This window comes from Schistocerca cancellata, chromosome 5 (genome assembly GCF_023864275.1).
Source record: "Schistocerca cancellata isolate TAMUIC-IGC-003103 chromosome 5, iqSchCanc2.1, whole genome shotgun sequence".
Classification (NCBI taxonomy): Eukaryota; Metazoa; Arthropoda; class Insecta; order Orthoptera; family Acrididae; genus Schistocerca; species Schistocerca cancellata.
This window is the reverse complement of record NC_064630.1, coordinates 813,738,834-813,753,474: the sequence shown is the minus strand read 5'-3', so window position 1 is coordinate 813,753,474 and position 14,641 is coordinate 813,738,834. Positions and strand designations below refer to the sequence as shown.

General features: G+C 42.6%; 1 protein-coding gene across 1 annotated transcript in view; it reads right to left on the bottom strand.

Moving 5' to 3' along the window:
• The window catches only part of LOC126188070 (discoidin domain-containing receptor 2-like), a 378,437-nt gene that overhangs the window by 273,849 nt on the left and 89,947 nt on the right, over positions 1 to 14,641 (bottom strand). Inside the window, exon 2 of the mRNA XM_049929516.1 lies at positions 4,013 to 4,068. The gene's annotated coding sequence lies outside the window, so the exon portion shown is untranslated. The remainder of the gene's footprint in view (positions 1 to 4,012; positions 4,069 to 14,641) is intronic.

Here is a 14,641-nt window from a genome sequence, read left to right as displayed (position 1 = left end):
ATCAGCTGCCAAGTTTCCAGCTTCCTCGCAGTTTATGTCCAAGCAAAGAAGACCCTTTGCAAAAGTTAGTTTCCAGGTATTACGAGGTTCGTTTCCACAACAGTGCTGATTTGAGGATCCTTTCATTTTTCAACATGTTGAACGTGCCCCGCATGCTTCAGTTAGATTTCAGCAACGATTATGTGCAGTTAAATGAATGCGTGGTATCTGTTCTTTCTGAAGTGTCCGAAGAACAGATATCAAGCATTGAAATAGTTGATTCGCCCCCAATGAGCAATGAATTCACCACCTTCTGTACGGATGTGCAATTACGTGCGACTCCTGCGCCAATCTCAGAGGAGCAAGCGTGGATGCGACGGGTGGGGACTGCGGACAGCTGTTATTAGGTGGGAATGGGGCATTCCCAGGTAGACTGCATCCGGGTGACGCAGTGGCTAACGCAGCTGCCTAGTAAGACGAAGATCCCAGGATTCGAATCCTGCGTCCGCAGCTCGTGGTCGTGCGGTAGCGTTCTCGCTTCCCGCTCCCGGGTTCCCGGGTTCGATTCCCGGCGGGGTCAGGGATTTTCTCTGCCTCGTGATGACTGGGTGTTGTGTGATGTCCTTAGGTTAGTTAGGTTTAAGTAGTTCTAAGTTCTAGGGGACTGATGACCACAGCTGTTAAGTCCCATAGTGCTCAGAGCCATTTGAACCATTCGAATCCTGGTCCGGAACAGATTTTCACTTGTCGCCGCTGATTCCGCGTACAGACCCGAAGCAGCTGACATCAATAATCCCTTCCCTTCCCTTTCCTTTCCTTTCCCTCCCACCAACTTTAATTTACATAAGATGATTATCTTTGTAGGCCTTTTCTTAGCACTTGATCTTTTGAAACGTAATGGTGATAACTCATCTTCAAAATTGGTGAAACATACTGACCTTGTGTGCTGATTTTACTATCGTCTTCCGAGTCTCACCTACGGATAGGGCGGCCGGTGGGATAGGAGCGGGGTACAGGTGAATCATTGCGTAAATACTTACAGTCTAGTTGCAATATCTATCGCGTATGTTGGAAGGCTCCTGGACCATTCCCAACTCTGCTGCTGACCCAGACTGAACTTCTTACTCTGCAGCGTAATGTGTACTGAAATGAAACTTCCTGCCAGACTAAAATTGTGTGCCGGACAAAGACTTGATCCGAGAAAAGTAGGAGATGAGATACTGGCGGAAATAAAGCTGTGAGGGCAGGTCGTGAGTCGTGCTTGGATAGCCCAATCGATGGGGCAAACGCCTGCGAGAGACAAAGGTCCCGGTTTCGAGTCCCGGTACACTACATAATTTTAATCTGCCACGAAGTTTCTACAGCAGATCTCTGCACCGACGTCTCCCTTATTACATCTAGGGATGCCGAAATAAGGAACTTTTGTGAATATCTTGTAGTACCTATTTTGTAGTAATATTTGAGTACATACGTTTCCAATTTTTACCCACTTTGCGTCTCTCTTATCACCTTTTATTTTTTGCCCTATACATCTGACCGTTCCATCAATCTTGGTGGTCCTTAGTTTTGAGTTTTACGGCGTTGCGGGGCGGCAAGATTTCGCCATCATACCCCCTTAAATACTCAATAAACTCTTTTTCAATTTATATTTCTATTAAAGCAATGTTTAATGTTGTTTCTCTGGGAAGAGACCGAGCAAGGTGGCGCAGTGGTTAGCACACTAGACTCACATTCGGGAGGACGACGGTTCAATCCCGCGTCCGGCCATCCTGATTTAGATTTTCTGTGATTTCCCTAAATCGCTCCAGGCAAATGCCGGGATGGTTCCTTTGAAAGGGCACGGCCGGCATCCTCCCCTAATCCGATGAGACCGATGATCTCGCAGTTCGGTCTCTTCCCCCAAACAACCCAACCCAACCCTCTCTGGGAAGAGAGCTGTTATTCCGTTTCCTCGAGTGATGATTCTTTACCTCCATGTGGAGTACGATGGACATTCATGCGATTCTTTATGGAAGAATACTAGAGTCGAATTTCTGTTCCTGGTCAGTGAGCAAATAGAAATGTTGAGTCGTGTTCTGTCTTGTTCTGAGATAATTTCAGCCGCAGGAGTTTGCGGACGGCATACTGGGTCCACAGGGTAGGCAGGGAATTGCAGGTACGCCACGTACGTCACGTGCAAAGCGGCCAACGACCCACGGACCATATCATCGGTGCAGTACAACTGCTGTCCGTACTTCAATAGGTGGTGCGCGCACTCCGGTTCGGCGGATAGGCCAATTTTGTGTACGTCTAACAAACGGAGGCGTGGTCTAAAGAAAGTCAAACGTATGTTCCGCCAGTTCCGACGTTACATTTAGGGTAGAATCTGATACTCTGTACTTCATATCCATATAATTTTTGCATTCTGTATTTATTGAGAATAAATCATTTATGGTATTCAAGTTGTGATTCATTCTAGTAGCATTCCGATAGGAACAATTGGTTTGATTTGCTAAACTGGAGTAAAACCACAACACTATAACGTTTTGTAGAGATTCCTAGGTGTAGGTTGCCAATGGCAGTCAGTCATTTGCAAGCTTGAGAATTCCATTGTGGAGACAGTATTAGGCAACACCATACACACGCCATATAGTATGCTAGAAAAACGACGGTTGCTTACAGTGTTTCTAACAGAAAACGATTTCATCGGCTCCGTAATTGTAGGCTGCTCAGTCCAGCATATGATCATGTTGCAGTGATGATGATGATGATGATGTTTGGTTTGTGGGGCGCTCAACTGCGTGGTTATCAGCGCCCGTACAATTACCCAATCTTTGCTCAGTCCAATTTCGCCACTCTCCTGGATGATGATGAAATGATGAGGACAACACAAACACCCAGTCATCTCGAGGCAGGTGAAAATCCCTGACCCCGCCGGGAATCGAACCCGGGACCCCGTGCTCGGGAAGCGAGAACGCTACCGCGAGACCACGAGCGGCGGACATGTTGCAGTTGTTCACACTTTTCCTCATTATGAAACTCTTGACTAATACAAAAAGGAATGATGACAAAATGTATCCTTGTCTGACGCCTGTCACATCGTTAAAGAAAAGTTTGTTGCCATCTTTTGTTTTTGTAGAGGAACGTTAATCTACATACAGGTTTCATCCAGTTCTTCTCGTAGTCGACAATCTGCTGCCTCTTTATCCTTTTTAGAAGATCGATGCAAATGACGTGATTCTTCAATTTCTCCAGGCGTATTTTATGACGAAATAAATCTCGGGTGAACAGCCTGGTATGAGTGTGCATTGTTGTTGCTGTTGTGGTCTTCAGTCCTGAGACTGGTTTGATGCAGCTCTCCATGCTACCCTATCCTGTGCAAGGTTCTTCACCTCCCAGTACCTACTGCAGCCCACATCCTTCTGAATCTACTTAGTGTATTCAGCTCTTGGTCTCCCTCTACGATTTTTACCCTCCACGCTGCCCTCCACTACTAAATTGGTAATCCCTTGATGCCTCAGAACATGTCCTACCAACCTATCCCTTCTTCTAGTCAAGTTGTGCCACAAACTCCTCTGCTCCCCAATTCTATTCAATATAGGACACAGTATTTTGGCAATCGACCACGTTGCCAACATCAGGTGCGCTGATGCACCTAATGATGGCAACGTGGTCGATTGCTGAAATATTGTGTCCTATGCACACTCATACCAGGCTGTTCACCCGAGATTTATTTCGTCGACGCAAATGACTTTGCTTGGCACCGAGAAATGCATGATGCCACGCCAGTTTGTCCATTTTGTTGGAAGCCTTGGTTCGGTTGTCTAACAATGATGCCACGTCTCGTTTTCCAGCAGGTAGTATACCTACATTTCTGTTCACTGGACCAAGCTAAATAAACAACCGTAATAGTGTTTTGTTGTACTGTACTTTGAACCATTACTGTCTAACACGTCCCTCGTTTGTTGAAAAATTCAGCCACGGAGGTTCACTTCTACAAACAATATTTTAGAATACTGGAAGCTAAAAGAATACAACCTGGTGCGTCCCTTACCTCTTATCCTGTGGTGTCAACAGTCCAGTACAGCACCTCTCGTCCAGGTGTGCTGTCTGCAACAAGAAAAAAAGCATCATGTGGTTTGCTGCCTGAAATGTTAAAAGTAGAGGAACAATAGCATTATTTTGTCATAACCTATACCACAGCTTTTACAAACACGATCGAGCTTCTTTTGAGCGGTACTCTTCGACGCTAGTGCAGCAAATTTCAAAACAGCTTGAATCCTACAAGTGTATTCGGTGAGGGTAACGTGAAAATTGTACAAAATGAAATCTAAAACGGCTGAGTGAAAACCATTTAGGTACCTAACTACATCAACGAGAGTGGGATGGGATTTATTACGTAATATTCGACAAGACCACCACAAACAAATTGTTCGAGCGACGGCATTAGCTTTTAACTTTCCACATTCCGTGTCCACAAATAAAAGCAACGCTATCTTTCTAAAGACCAATGTACTTACTTGACACAGCAGAGTAAATACATCTTACATGTTCCAACGGCGCCTAGACAATGCGTATCGAAGTCAATTCGAAAACAAATGTACGTGCCCTATCACACGTTCTCGGTGGCGAAGGCCAACGACTGACCCACGTCAATGTAGTTATCATCGTGGGAAAGTACGGTGTTACGAAAGATTGGAGTAACATACTAAAAGTTTTAAACAGAAAACGTCTTAGACAAGGACACGACAGAGAAAACTAAATACGTCAGGGTTTCCAGGTACATCTACATCTACATCTACATCTACATGGCAGAGGGTTCATCGAACCACCTTCACAGTTCTCCATTATTCCATTCTCGTACAGCTCGCGGAAAGAAGTCACTTATGTCTTTCAGTACGAACTCTGATTTACCTTAATTTCGTCATGATGATCGTTTCTCCCTACGTAGGTCGGTCTCAACAAAATATTTTCGCATTCAGAGGAGAAAGTTGGGGAATGGAATTTCGTGAGAAGATTCGGCCGCAACGAAAAACTCCTTTGTTTAAATCATGTCCACCCAAAATACTGTATCATTCGCGTGACTCTCTCCCCTATATCGTGATAATACAAAACGTGCTGCCCTTCTTTCAAATTTTTCGATGTACTCCGTCAATCCTATCAGGTAGAGAACCCCCACCGCACAGTAGTTTCCTAAAAGAAGACAGACAAGCGTATTGTAGGCAGTCTCCTTAGCAGATCTGTTACATATCTCAGTGTACTGACAAAAAACGCAGTCTTTGGTTTGCTTTAGCCACAACCTTTGCTATATGTTCCTTCCAATTTGCCGGCCGCTGTGGCCGAGTAGTTCTAGGCGCTTCAGTCCTGAACCGCGCTGCTACTATGGTCACAGGTTCGAATCCTGCCTCGGGCATGGACGTGTGTGATGTCATTAGGTTAGTTAGGTTTAAGTAGTTCTAAGTCTAGGGGACAGATGTTAAGTCCCCTAGTGCTTAGAGTCATTTGAACCATTCTTTTTTTCATCCCAATTTAAGTTTTTCGTAACTTTAAGTCCTAGGTATATGGCTGAATCTAGGTCCTTTAGATTAGACTGATTTATCGTGTAACCGAAGTTTAACGGACTACTTTAGTGGATGACCTCGCACTTTTCGTTATTTAGGGTCAATTGACAATTTTTGGACCATACAGATATCTTTTATAAATTGTTTTGCAATTTGTTTTGATCTTCTGACGACTTTACTAGTCGATAAACGACAGCGTCATCTGCAAACAACCTAATACGGCTGCTCAGATTGTCTCCCTAAGCGTTTATATAGATAAGAACGGCAAAGGGCCAACAACACTATCTTTCGGAACGCAAGAAATTACCTGTGCTTTACTCTTTAACTTCCCATTAATCATTACGAACTGTGACATCTCTGACAGGAAATTACTAATCCAGTCCAATAACTGAGACGATATTCCATAAGCACACAATTTCACTACAAGCAGCTTGTGTGGTACAGTGTCAAAAGCATTCCGGAAATCTAGAAATACGGAATCAATCTGAAATCCCTTGTCAATAGCTCTCAACACTTCATACGAATAAAGAGTTACGTATGTTTTACAAGTACGATGTTTTCGAAATCCATATTGACTGTGTGTCAATAGACAGTTTTCTTCGAGGTTATTCATAATGTTCGAACACAATATAGGTTCCAAAATCCTGCTGCATATCGACGTCAATGATATGGTCCTGTAATATAGTGGATTACTCCAAATACATTCACCGGCCGGAATGGCTGAGCGGTTATAGGCGCTACAGTCTGGAACCGAGCGACCGCTACGGTCGCAGGTTCGAATCCTTCCTCGGGTATGGATGTGTGTGATGTCTTTAGGTTAGTTAGGTTTAAGTAGTTCTAAGTTCTAGGGGACTGATGACCTCAGAAGTTCAGTCCCATAGTCCTCAGAGCCATTTGTAACAAAAAATGGTTCAAATGGCTCTGAGCACTATGGGACTCAACTGCTGAGGTCATTAGTCCCCTAGAACTTAGAACTAGTTAAACCTAACTAACCTAAGGACATCACAAACATCCATGCCCGAGGCAGGATTCGAACCTGCGACCGTAGCGGTCTTGCGGTTCCAGACTGCAGCGCCTTTAACCGCACGGCCACTTCGGCCGGCCCATTTGAAACATTTGAACCTAATGCCTTCCTTGGATATTGGTGTGACCTGTGCAACTGTCCAGTCTTTGGGTAGGGATCTTTCGACGAACGAACGGTTGTATATGATTTTTAAGTATGGAGCTATTGGATCAGCATACACTGAAAGGAAACAAATTGGTATACAATATGGACCAGAAGATTTGCTTTTATTAAGTGATTTAAGTTTCTTCACTACTCCGAGGATACGTACTTCTTCGTTACTCATTTGGCAGTTGTTCTTGATTCGAATTCTGTAATATTTACTTCGTCGTCTTTTGTGAAGGCATTTCAGAAGATACTGTTTAGTGATTCTGCTTTGGCAGCACTGCCTACGAGAGTATCTCCATTGCCATCGCGCAGAGAAGGTACTGATTCTGTCTTGCCGCTAGCATACTTCACATACGGCTGGAATCTCTTTGGATTTTCTGCCAGGTTTCGAGACAAAGTTTAGTTGTAGAAACTATTGTAAGCGTCTCGCATTTAAATCTGCGCTAAATTTCGGGCTTCTGTAAAAGATCGCCAGTCTTGGACATTTTGCATCTGTTTAAATTTGGAATGGTTTTTTCCGTTGTTTCTGCAACAGTGTTCTAACCTGTTTTGTGTATCAAGGATAATCATCTCCGTCGTTTGTTAATTAATTCAGTAAAAAATCTCTCAATTCCTATCGATACTATTTCTTTGAATTCAAGCGACATCTGCTCGACACTTATATTGTTAGTTTGGAAGGAGTGGAAATTGTCTCTCAGGAAGGCGCCAAGTGAATTTTTATCTGATTCCTTGAATAGGTATATTTTTTATTTACTTTTGGAGGATTTGAGGGTTCCAATAATCAATCTCGCTACGACAACCCTATGTTCACTAATCCCTGAATCCGTTTTGATGCTCGTTATTAACTCAGAACTATTTGTTGTTAAGAGGTCAAGTGTGTTTTCACAACCCTTTGCTATTTGCGTGGGCTCTTGAAGTAACTGCTCGAAATAACTTTCGGAAATTGCATTTAGCAATTTTCGCCAGCATATCGAATGTAAATTAAAGTCACTACCAACTATAATCGTATGAGTCTGGGACCTGTTTGAAATCAAACTCAAGTTTTCTTTGAATCTCTCAACAACTGTATGATCTGAACTGGGAGGTCGGTAAAGGATCCAATTACTATTTTATTCAGGTTGCCAAGAATGGCCTCTACCCGTAACAACTCACAGGAAATCTCTGCTTCAATTTCGCTACAAGATAAACTACTTGTAACAGTAACAAACACGCCATCGCCAACCGTGTTTAGCCTATCCTTTGGGAACACGGTTAGGTTCTTCGCAAAAATTTCGGCTGAATTTATCTCCGGCTTTAGTCACCTTTCAGTGCTTATAACGATTTGAGCATCAGTGCCTTCTACTAGCGCTTGGAGCTCTGGTACTTTCCCAACACACCTACGACAATTCACAGCTGTTATACCGCTGGTTCCTGTATCTGCGTTCTTCCTGTGTTCTGCCTGCCCCCTTTGTAACTGAGGCCTTTTTGTGTTTTCCCGAGACCCTCTAATTTAAAAAACCGCCCAGTCCACGCGACACAGCCCCTGATACCCGTGCAGCCGCCACCTGCGTATAGTCGACTCCTCACCTATTCAGCGGAACCCGAAACCCAACCACCCTTTGGCACAAGTCGAGGAGTCTGCAGCCTACACGGTCGCAGAACCGTCTGAGCCTCTTATTCGGACCCTCCATTCGTCGCTGTCTGTGGCGTCCGCAATCGGTCCTGTCGACTATTCTGGAAATGGTCAGCTCTGATTTCATCCCGCAAGCAAGACTGGCAGGACACGTAAGTAAGTTTCATTGAGAAGCCTCTAATTTCCTCTTTGTTACCTGTGAACAGCAGCATTGTTAGTTCTTCATTATCATAGTTACTATTACATTTCAGTTACTGCTGCAATGATTACTGAACTGACACTGAAATAAAAAAAAAATTATGTACTGAGAATGGCTAAAGTAATATTTCCAGAAATATCATCACATGTACGAGTATAAAACAGCTTCAGTAGCTCCCTCTTAAGAAAAACTAGTTCCCTCACATCTCAGCGTTTATGATGTCATTCCTACTGATCGACAATATAGTTTTGTAAGTACAGACTTGGATACTGTCTGCATAATGTATTGCGAATAGAGTTCACAGTCGTAAATTACAACGTCGTGCCTAATACTGAAATATTATTGCGTGAACTGCGAAAATGCAGTAAGCGGTAGGCCTTTTCCCCTTCATTAACTTGTGGAGTGTCAGTGAGAAAAAGTTAAGCAATGTGTAAAATTATTTTTAATGTTTGTTGAAAGTCGCTAAGTGCTCTCATTCCCACATACTGGATGAATATAGACTGGGTAAATCGCGCGCCATGTTTTACGCTGCCTCAAGACGTACGCACAGTTCTATCTTTAATCACTTACTGTGTTAAATCTTTGACGTAAGATTGCTGAGTAGATTATGACTGCATTTTAAAGGTTTAATTTTGGCCAGTAATTATATGAAACACAGGAAACTAAATTTTAGTTGCCCCTGACTCCGTTAGGTAACCTGTAATTGTAACTGGGTGACTGTTGTCTCCGCATAGTAACATAAACTATTGTGTATGTTGCTTTGTGTTTATAATTAAAGTGCAGTTACTCACGGAAGTCCAGTGTGGGACGTAATTATCGTACTGCAGCGAAAGTTGGTAGATATGCTAATGCCTTAATGCGGAATGATTTACTCTGGAGAAAAACATTGGTTCCAGTTGTGACCAGCAGATGCGAATCTGGCGTTGTACACTGTTTGTACGGCGCTGTCACATCCCTGTCATTTGAGACCGTACGGCTGTCAAGAAGAGGGCCCGTGCACTGTTAGAGAAACATTTATATGAAAGGCAACACTGAGAAAGGATTACTGACTGAAAGGTGTGAAGAGAGGCTCGATGTCATTAAATGGTTTCGAGAACAACGTTGGAAAATACGGGTGAGCTTTCCGTGGCACGTTGAACAGGAAGTCGTCCTATCCCGATGGAAGTTATTAACGAGACTGCTGTTGCTGTAACTGACCACCATGCAAGGGTCCCAGGTGGAGCTACTGTTCGTTCAGTGTCACGAGAACTGTCCATCCCATTGTCAACAGAACGGGAAGTTTAGCGGTCTATTTTACACTGGCATCCGTACAAGATTCAGACGGTGCAGCAGCTGAAACCTTATTATCGCCAGAAACGGTCTGTATTCGCTTTTCGGTTTGTGGCACGGATCGAAGATGATGACATGTGACCGAGCAACATTCTACGGAGTGGCGAGGCCCATTTTACACTACAGGGCGAAGTGAGAGGACAGAACTGGTGAATTTGGGATACTATTAAACGGCGTGTTGTGCACAAAGAAATTGGACATTGTGTATGTCGATTCACAAGCACCTTTATTCTCGGTCCGTACTTCTATGAAGAGAATACACCCAGAGGGTCTGTCAGAGTTCTGTGATGTGTTCTCGCTATCGAGACCTCCTTGAACACCATGATATTCCTGCTTAGGAAGCGCGGAAATGACACCTCATAATCCTCGGCCAGTAAAAGGCCTGCGTAATGCAACCTTCCACGAACGTGCTATCTCCACAGGGTTTCCATATGGATAGCCTGCAAGACCTCGTGATCTGAATTCATGTGACATTTGGCTCTGGGGATATCTAAAAGACAGCGTTTACCAGGTACACGTTCGGCCTCTGCCTGATCTGAAGGCCAACGTACACGAACAAGTTGCACAGACTCTACCCGAACTGCTGACAGCAACTGTTGGTCACGTCTTCTTACCGCTGCAGCATCTCGTCGACATCTGTGATGCTTAAGGTGAACACATTGTGTAAGCAGCGGTCAATATTAAAATCGACATTATGCGTTGCTCACTTATTTGACCTTTTCTCCCCTCATCCCGTTTTAACCCATTACATATGGTAACATTTATGTACGTTATTCTTGTATCCAGAGTGCCAGATTCGCACCTGGTGGCTAAAATTGGTATGACTTTCTTCCATCTTATGTTGGTTCACATTGAATGACTTCACGTTAATTGTAACCACCCGGTTTTATTTACTAGAAGTATATTTAAATTAAAATTTTTGTGTTCGTATTCTTACAGGAACTGACAGGATTAATGATCAGATAAACAATAAATCGAATTATTGTCGTATCCGTTACAGTAAATGCAGAAGGGATATAATCGACAAAACAGCAGGGTGGGTGTGTTGATGGGGTGAGCAGGGCGTTGAATAAACTCTTGACTGTTTGCGTATCCCAGTGGCTTGTCACCCGGCTAAGAAGCGAGTGCAGCTTTTCTTGACATAACGTGAGCTGTCGTGGTGAGAAAGTTAGCTGCACAACGATCATGCATCCAGTTCTTACCGAAGGTTTGAAAAAGCTCTCGGCTTCAAACGCAATCAGTACTTTCCACTGCCTTCACCTCAATTGTGATTTTCATCTGTGCATAACGAAACACTGTGATACCACATACAACAGGTTGCTTGGATAAAACTTTATCTAAGTCATGTTGTAGTACAGCGCTCGTTTAGAGTTAGTAAAATCCAGATCAGTTTACGCTAATTAGTTGCTGCAGTGGTAGGGTGGGACGGAGGAACGAAATTTAGTTTCGCATATCTTCAAAACCGAGGTCTTTTGCGAACGGTACAGTTGTATTTCAGTTGTATTAGCAGGTTTACTCCCATCAAGGAAACGATTTACATGGCAGTTATGATGCTGATAAGCTAGCCCTAATTTCGGTATTCAAGTCCACACAGTCTCCTTCTATTCCTCCACGCACCTATCCTTAGTCTGCTCTCTGGTGGGTCAAATCTAGTGCAGTGGCGCAGATCAGGTGGGCGAGGGAAGGAAGGCCTGAGACACTTGCTTCATGGGATGTTTCTGATTGACACCACAAGCATAGCTCGTAACGGCCTGAAAAGTGTGAGGAAAAGGCAAGCCGCTGTGGCCGAGCGGTTCTAGGTGCTTCAGTCTGGAACCGCGTGACCGCTACGGTCGCAGGTTCGAATCCTGCCTCGGGCATGGATGTGTTAGATGTACTTAGGTTAAAGTAGATCTAAGTTGTAGAGGACTGATGACCTCAGATGTTACGTCTTATAGAGCTCAGAGCCATTTGAACCATGTGTGAGGAAAAGTCCAGTAAACACACGAAGGCGTAATGAAATTTAGCTATGTTCAAGTTTCGATGTAATACAGCATTTGCTATGGCTCGCTTTGCTGTAAATTCATGAATTTTATTCCATTTAATAACGTAATTAATTGTTTTAATAGCTATATATATATATATTCTATTTCGATGTAATGTCATCAGTCAACTTCTTACTGCCTGCTGTCGATTCAAATGATACGCTTCAGTAGTATCGTTGACTTGTAAGCACTAACTGAACAGCGAGCATTTGTGGTTACGTGGTCAGTGAAAAATGCTTGAGGCCAATTCCGGGCGACGTCATACAGACGGAGGGTAACGCAGATTAAAACCTATCCAGGTTTTGTACTTGTTGCCACCCAAAATATGAGAGCTAGTATTTTGACTATCGGCAATGATCCTGTGTGAATACTTCTAACTGAAGCGGTGTTTCCAGATAACACTTTTGCAATCACGTTCTATTGATTAAACTTGACAATTTTTCTCAATTATTTTCACAAACAGAACGCCAGTATTTTCTGTACGTAGTAAAATGAGGATAACTCGGATTTTTTTGCATCGAATACGCATCCCTCGCTTAACATTTTATACGGGAAATGTTCATTATTGTTAAGCTACTACAGGTTGTTCTAAAATTCAGTCAGATAGCGGAAACAGAAAATCGAAACTTAGTATCTAGGGCGACTAAAAGTTAGCTCCATTTGTTCTTAAAATGTAAGGAAATTAATGACAAGCACAAACAATTATTTAACCTAATCACTTATTACAGCTACAATTGCGTCAAAACACACCTGACTACCGGTTTCGTTCATTAAGTACCATTCTGAGTTCTTTTCTTTCGGCGCGTTAAATGACTCTCAACATTAAAATATTTTAACGTTAAGGCAATCGTATATGGAGACAAAGTTGACATATTACGTCACAGAAAAAGGTAAAATGATCCGAAGATAGTCCATTACGACCAAAACCCCGATATAAGCAGCATTATACCTCTGCTGAGACTGTAATTGATCAGTTATAAATTTTCAGTCGTGCCGTATTTCTTTCTTGCTATAGTCATTCAGAAAAACATGATCAACTTGTACGCACGGCTATATGAAGTAGATCGAAAAAATTAAAATATTTACCATTAAAAAAGTAAAAAATCAATATATTTATTAATTATGTTTATATGATCCTATAATGAAATGTTTTGGTTCATGATTTATGCTTATTTAAATAAGAGGCATTTCTAGATCTGCAAGGGAAATATTAGCAGTGCGTAGGAAGAGGGATGTGTCTTAACAATTTCAGTGTGAAAAAATTAGAATATTTACCAACGTAATAAAAATCAATGTTTATAAACAAACACTAATGAGAAATTACTATATTATTACGTTACAGGAGGGACCTTTGATCTGCGGATAGAAATAACAGCTCATGAATTTGGATTTTTATTCTTAGGATGCTGTAGAGTATTTTTTCCTGTAGAAAAAAATAAATATAAGGGCTAGAGAAGCTACATCTAGAGTAATGTGGGCCGGCCGGAGTGGCCGAGCGGTTCTAGGCGCTACAGTTTGGAACCGCGAGCCCGCTACGGTCGCAGGTTCGAATCCTGCCTCGGGCATGGATGTGTGTAATGTCCTTAGGTTAGTTAGGTTTAATTAGTTCTAATTTCTAGGCGACTGATGACCTCAGAAGTTAAGTCGCATAGTGCTCAGAGCCATTTGAACCATTAGAGTAATGTGCTTCTCGTTTATAATTGCTTGTACATACATTTGTCACATGAGAGATCATAAAAATATATAATAATAATAATTTCCAACTTGCTATGTCGTACATTGATGTGCTTGTGGCATATACTGAGCCTTCAAATGACGAATGTTATGTGATATGAAGAACAGAAAGAAAACCGGAAGCGTAGGAAGGAAAGGATGTTATTGTTTCATAAAAGCAAACGAAGTACCATTGAATCATTTTTGACTTTGCTAGTAGTAATGGAGAGAAGTGAGTAAAACTGGACATCTTTATTACATTTCTGGAACAACACAAAGTCAAGGGCAATATAACGTGGAACAAGGTGATCGCAGTCCTGAGACTTGTTGCCTTAAAATACAGAAACTAACAAGTAATCGTTATTTACAAAACCAGGTGCGAGTGATATTATAGGAAAGTTGTGAAACAACAGTACAAGTGCGTGTCGGACTCTCACTCGGACAGTGCCGCACAAAGTTAATAGTTATTTGTATACAGGTAGTTCAGTTATAAGTTTTCACACATGAGTTACGCGAGTATCAAAATATGTGACAAAAATGGCCCCATCTCTTGATTGTCAACTCAGAAGCATAAATGTTTCACACCACCAAGGAGTCGTAGACCTTAGATGTGACAAAAATTTCAAGTTGATGTGTCTAGTCATTCCTGAGAAAGACATGGTGATCCTTTAATGTTTCCGTTGTTACCGGCTAACATACGGAAGCCAAAAAAATGAAGGAAGAATGATGTGGTTGAGCGTCCGACCGGATTAGGGCAGGAGTGGTGAGAAAACACGCCGTGTTCTTTTCAGTGGTAGTGTCTAGGCATTTACCTTCATCGATTTAGAAAGAGCACGTAAAACCTTATTTTGTCTTCAGTTTCGTGACTGGTCTCATGACTCCTCTCCTGCGCCACGCTCCTCACTTCTTGCACCCTGCGTGTTCCATTATTTGCCGTATGTCGTCCCCTACAGTTTTTACTCTCCACATTTCCCTCTAGTGCCTTAACCGTTGTCCTGCCATCCAGTCCCTTCTTCTTGTCAGTGTTTCCCATGTATTCTTTCATTGCCGATTCTTCGGAGAATTTCCTCATTC